This window comes from Nothoprocta perdicaria, unplaced genomic scaffold, assembly GCF_003342845.1.
Source record: "Nothoprocta perdicaria isolate Ctin4 unplaced genomic scaffold, notPer1 scaffold_50, whole genome shotgun sequence".
Classification (NCBI taxonomy): Eukaryota; Metazoa; Chordata; class Aves; order Tinamiformes; family Tinamidae; genus Nothoprocta; species Nothoprocta perdicaria.
Window position 1 is genome coordinate 3,788,030 of NW_020455755.1, and position 5,494 is coordinate 3,793,523.

Genomic DNA, 5,494 nt, shown 5'->3' on the forward strand with positions numbered 1-5,494 from the left:
GGCTGCGGTTGTTATTAAAGCCCCGGTGCTGCCCGCTCGCCTCCATCTCTGAGTGCCGCCGCATCCGGCCCCGACGGGGCCGCCCCAAACTCGCAGCCAACCCCTCCCCCGGGCCTCGGTCATCGCCGCCCAGGGTGGAAGGGGCTCGCTTAGGTGCGAGACGCCACGGTGAGGGGCACCGCGGGCCGCCCCTCCGCATCCCCACGGGCCGCCCCGTCCGGGGCTGCCGTGCAACCCGGCGCTCCCAATGCTCAAGCACGACCGCAGCGCTGCCCCGGGGGCTGCTCCCCCGACCCTCATCCCCTCATCCCCGTCCCGGCCTTGATCGCCTTCACCCCGGGCTGCCACCCCCTGCCCGGGGCGCCGGAAGAGCGTGGAGAGCCCGTCGAGGAGAGCCCGAGTCAGCGCGTCGGCACCTTGGCTCTAGACTGCTTACTGCTGCGTAGGCGACAGGACAGTAACAGTCTACAGTCATGGCTACTGAAGCATGACCAAGCGCCGCACCGGCCCCGCCGCACCGCAGCGCCGGCCCCGCAGCGCGGGGGGCCCGGGGGCGCCGCCGGGGCGGGGGAGGTAGCGGCCCGGCGGGGCCCGGGAGGCGGCGGCGGCGGGAGCTGTCCCTAGTGCTGAGCCGTCGGGGAGCGCCGAGGGGGCGGTCCCGGGGCCCGCCTCACCCCGCTCTCTCTTTCCCCTCCCGCAGACGCGGAGCCCCCCCAGCGGCGGACGCCCCCGCGGCAGCCCAGGTAGGGGGGAAGCCCCCGCGGCGGGGCGGACACGCGTGGGCCCGCGGGAGGGCCGGGGCAGCGGGGCGGGGGTGGCGACAGGGACAGACCCCCCTCCCCCCCGCTCCGCGCCCCGACTCCGCGCCCGGGGGGGCGCGCTCGCCGCCGCGGCGGGGCCGCCTCCTCGCCATCACCAAGGCCCCGGCTGCCCCCCCGGTTCCTCGACGTCGCCCGGGCGACCGTGGCTTTAGATTGTTACTGTGCTGCTGTCGGGGGTAACAGTCTACAGCCATGGTCGCCGGGCCCGGCGCACTCGCATCGCGGGCAGCACCGCCCCCTCGACGGGCACCGGCAGCACAGGAGCCCCGATCGTAGCCCGGCGCGACACCGGGGGGCCCGGGCGGGCGGGCAGCGCTGCCGTCGGGGCTCGTGCCGCCTCCCGGGGCAGTAGGAGCTCACATGCAGGGTGCAGCTCGCCGCACATCAACTCTTACTGTTCGGGGAGGGCGGGCGCGGCGGCGGCTCCTCCTCGGGCACCGGGCAGAGCGGCCGCGACACCAGGTCCCCCCGCCGCGGGCTCCGCGGGCAGCCCCTCACCTGCTCTCCCGGTCCCCTCGGCCGGGCCCGCGCTCCGGCGCCTCCCGCCGCAGCTGGAAGCGCTTCCCGGCGCCGGGAAGCGCCCTGGCAGCGCCGGCCCCCCTCGCCGTCCAGGGTCCGGCCCCGAGGAGCGCCGGTTCCCGCCCCGCGGGGCCGCGCTGTGGCGGGTAGCGGGGGAGCCGGGACGAGTCTCCGCCGGTCTCGGAGCGCGGCCGGCACTGAGCCCGGCCCGACGGGACGCGCTGCGGCGGGCGGGGACCGAGGGCGGTCGCAGGTTGCACAACCCGCCCGGCGCCGCCAGGAGATTCCTGAGCGGAGAAGTCAGAGCGGCCCGGGCTGCCCCAGCACCGGGCACCGGGCCCTGGGCAGCCGGCAGCGACCGGAGCCGGCCGGGCTCGTCCGAGGGAGCCGCGTCTCAGCCACCCCGGGGTGCTGTGGGGGCAGAGCCACCCCTGGGGGGTGGAGGGAGCTGGAATGGGGGCACAGAGCCCGGGGTGGGGGTTAGGACTGGACATGGACCCCATTGCAGGGGGTACAGGGAGCTTCGTCCTCACTTGAGGCCAGCGCCAGGCCCCAGAGCTGCTCAGCTCGTTGGTGGCAGCTTTTGTGGCCACCTGCCCAGCCCCTCTGCCTCGGGTGCTGGCCTGTCCCCCCACCTCTATCTCAGTGCCCAGGCCAACCCGACCCACCTGGGACTGCATGACCCCAGCCTGATGCCACCGTGCAGGGGGTCCCCAGGTGCTGCAGAGGGGCAGCCCATCACCCAACCACCCTCCTGTCCCAAAAAGAAACCTCAGTTCCCAAGTCCACGGAGCCCAGCGGCAGCCGCGTCGCAGCAGGTCCAAGGCATGGCGCCAGCTGAAGGCTAATCCCAAAACACTGTCCCAGCTCATCCCTGCAAGGACACCCGGCCCTGCCAGGCGTGGGGCCATGTCCCGGGAGCAGCCGGCACCTGGTCTGTTCGGTTGCCCGCGCTGCAGCCCTGGGAACACGCAGGGCTGCTCTTCCGAAAGCCAAGGCTCTCGCGCCGACACGCTGCAAATAATCTGTCTTCCGAACGAGTCCTTAAAAATATCCTGCATTTGCTGACACTGGAACTAGGCTTCCGACACTTCTCCAAGTGCCTGGGCCTCGGGCCAGATGTCGATGCCGGCGGATAAAAAGGCCGTGCAGCTCCTGTGCTCCCCTCCGCCGCAGAGCACGGGGGAGCAACGCGGAGCTGCCCCTGCCCTGCCCGTGGCTGAGCTGCTCTTGGCTCTTTGGATGCCAGGAAGGTGCTGGTGCCATCCCTGCCCAGGTGCCCGGCTCAGGCTGTGCAGCCTTGGCCTCGCGCGCCGGGATGTGCACGGCAGCTTGTGGCACGGCCACGAGGCTCCACGATAACTCCCAAGAAGCCCCAAACCTGGCACCGGGCTCTACCCTGCCTTGTTGGGAAGCCCCCCGTTCCCAAGCCGCCCTCCCTCCCGTACCCCACGGGCGGCTCTTGGCCAGGGGCCACCTCACGGCCCCCACGCGGTGGGAGCATCGCGGGCGCCGCGGGTGGCCGAGCGTCCCGGGAGCCGCCGTCCCTCGGCGCGGGCCCCGCGGCTGCCTGCGGCACACGCTGTTGTTACCAGCTGACAGCTCCTGGCAAAACGGCCTTTGTGATTCAGTCGGGTGTTTATCCCAGCCAGCAGCCCGGCCCAGCGTGGGTTTCCATGGAAAACTTCCATCAAAAACAAGGAGGAAAGGAGCTACAGCAGGAATGACTCAGCCACAACTGGAAGCTTCTGCGGGTGAAGCGAGCAGGGAGGGGGGCGATCCCGCGAGCCGGGGGGACCGCGGGTCCCGCTGCCCGGCGCCCCGCGGGCTGCAGCGCCTGCCTCTCCATCCCCAGCCCCCTGCCAGTGCTCCCGGCAGGGAAAGGAGGGACGGAGCAAGGCTCGAATCCCAGCTCCCCGTGCTGGGTCCAGTGGGATTGTGGAAGCTGCCGCCCGTGCCCGGCAAGGCCTCATGTGGAGGAGGCTGGAGGAGCAATGGGCAGGGGGAGCGGGAGGCTCGGAGCAGGCAGGGGGCTGCGCAGAGGCAGCGGTGCTGCTGGCACCCGTCCTGCCAGCCCCTCCTGGGCTTCCATCCCCCTTTCCACAGCGCCCTGGGCTCCGGGAGAGCCGCTCCGCACACTGCTGGGGGGCACGGAACTGCTCCCGGCCCCACAGGGTGGTGGGAGAGCCAGTGGGGAAGAGACTCCCTGGACACGTCTGGCTGAAGCCGGGGAACTCGGCCCGTCCTTCCCGCGGGCTCCCAGCCCAGGGCTATCCCCTCCCGCCTGTTTTCCTGCCTGCGGAGCTCGCGGACGAGGGCTGCGTATTAAGGAAGCGAGCGCTGGGAAGCGCGAGGGGGCGGGGGCAGCGGCACGGCTGCCTCTGCGGCTGCCGGAGCCGGGCAGCCGGTGGGGACCGGCACGGCAGCTCCGGGACACCCTCCTGTCCGCCAGGACTCGCTGGGACGTCCGTGGGAGCCGCTTCCCTCCTCCGGCCGGAGCAGGTGCCCGCGGCGCCTCTCTTTGCTGCTCACAGCACAGAAGGGTCAGATTCTCCGCGTTTTATTATGTTGTTCCCACTGATGCTCATGAGAGCAGGAGGCAGCTTTTTAACCCCGCTGGGAACAGGGTGAAGCTGCAGCCCCCCAAAAAGCCCCCAGATTTAGGTTACCCACCCCTAGAGGCTCGACAGGAGCTGCCCAGCGCTGCTGTCGGGAGCGAGCGGGGCCCGTGGTGACTATCAGCCCGTCCTCATCACTCACCCGCGCGCGCGGGGGCTCCTCTGCAGCGGCTCCTGCGAGCGGGGACGACGGGCTGCAGCTCTGCAGTCACTGAAGGGCTAACGGCACCGGCCGCCGCTCTGCCTCCCTCCGCGGCGCGACAGCTCGAGCGGGGCTCACAGCGAGGCCCCGGTGCGGTGGCACCCGCGGGGTTAAAGCGCTGGCTGCAGAGCCTGGCACTCAGCCCTCGCGCTGCAGCTCCCCCGAGCCTCTCTGCCCCTCAGCCCTCCCTCCCCGGCCTCTTGGGACATGTTTGAGGGCCCTGGCCACGCAAGCGCCACACAGGGAGGACCGTGGCTGCCTCCCCCCGTGCTGCCCCTTGCAGCCTCCCCCACAAGGCCAGAGCTGCAGCCCCCCTCCCCGAGAGCGGCCTCCGGCTCCAGTCACAGTGACCCACACGTGACAGGCAGCCGGTGCCTCCGCGTCAGCCGGGCAGGCACGAGGCAGAGGCAGCGCCGCCCGCGCGCGGCTCTGACGCAGCCCGGCGGGCGCCGTGAGTCAGCCCCACGACACGGCAAAGCCGCCGGCGGCCTCCGGAGCGGGGAGCGCCGCCTCCGGGGCCGGGAACGCGCCGCCGAGGAAACCAGCCGCCTGCCCCGGCCCTCTGACGCGCGGATGCTTAAGCAGCAACAAGCCAGAGGGCAAATCCGACACAAGTGGAAAGCGCTTCCTCGTGCTCCACTAGCCCCAACTCGCAGCACTTCTCCAGCCTGCTCGTGGGTGACTACAAAGCGCTTCCACCTCCCGCTCCAGCCTCGGGAGCTCGGGAGCACCCGGCACCTTTGCTCTGGCAGGGGGCACACGGTGCCCAGGGCTGCTCTCCAGGCTGGAAGCTGCCGCGCAGGAGCAGGGATTGGGGAAATTTCTCTTTTCTAATCAATTACCTCGCACTGCAGCACTAAGCAAGAGGGTCACTGAAGAGAAGCCCTTAGCACGAGAGCTCTGAAACACCCCCGGGCTGCAGATGCAAGAGCCTGGACTAGAGCAGCCCCGAGCAGCGCCAGGAGCAATAACTACAGCAAGAGCCACCAGCAGCTCCGGGTGCTTTCGGCAAACACAGATACCAGGAAGGAGGGGGAGCTGAGATTTCTTTTTTACTCTCATCTTCTGTTCATGAAGACACTTCATACAGAGGAAGAGAGAAGAAACCTCTCAAGTGGCGTGAGCTCAAGCAGCACAAACACTTTATTCCTCCTAGGAAAAGAAAAAGCAGCCCCAAAACAGCCCTGGCACTGCCAGGGGAAAAGAATAACCCTAAACCGAGCCCAGCTGCAAGGTTGCCTTGACACTTTCCACAGGGGAAGATTATATATATATAGATAAATATATATATATATTTATCAAAACTTTGAAGTAGAAAAGCCCCAAGAGCTGTG

General features: G+C 69.6%; 1 protein-coding gene across 1 annotated transcript in view; it reads right to left on the bottom strand.

The window, feature by feature from the left end:
• Nucleotides 1-1,335, bottom strand: part of HIC1 (HIC ZBTB transcriptional repressor 1) — a 10,768-nt gene extending 9,433 nt beyond the window's left edge. The window contains exon 1 of the mRNA XM_026047991.1: nucleotides 1,320-1,335. The gene's annotated coding sequence lies outside the window, so the exon portion shown is untranslated. The remainder of the gene's footprint in view (nucleotides 1-1,319) is intronic.
• Nucleotides 1,336-5,494: the final 4,159 nt, after the last annotated feature.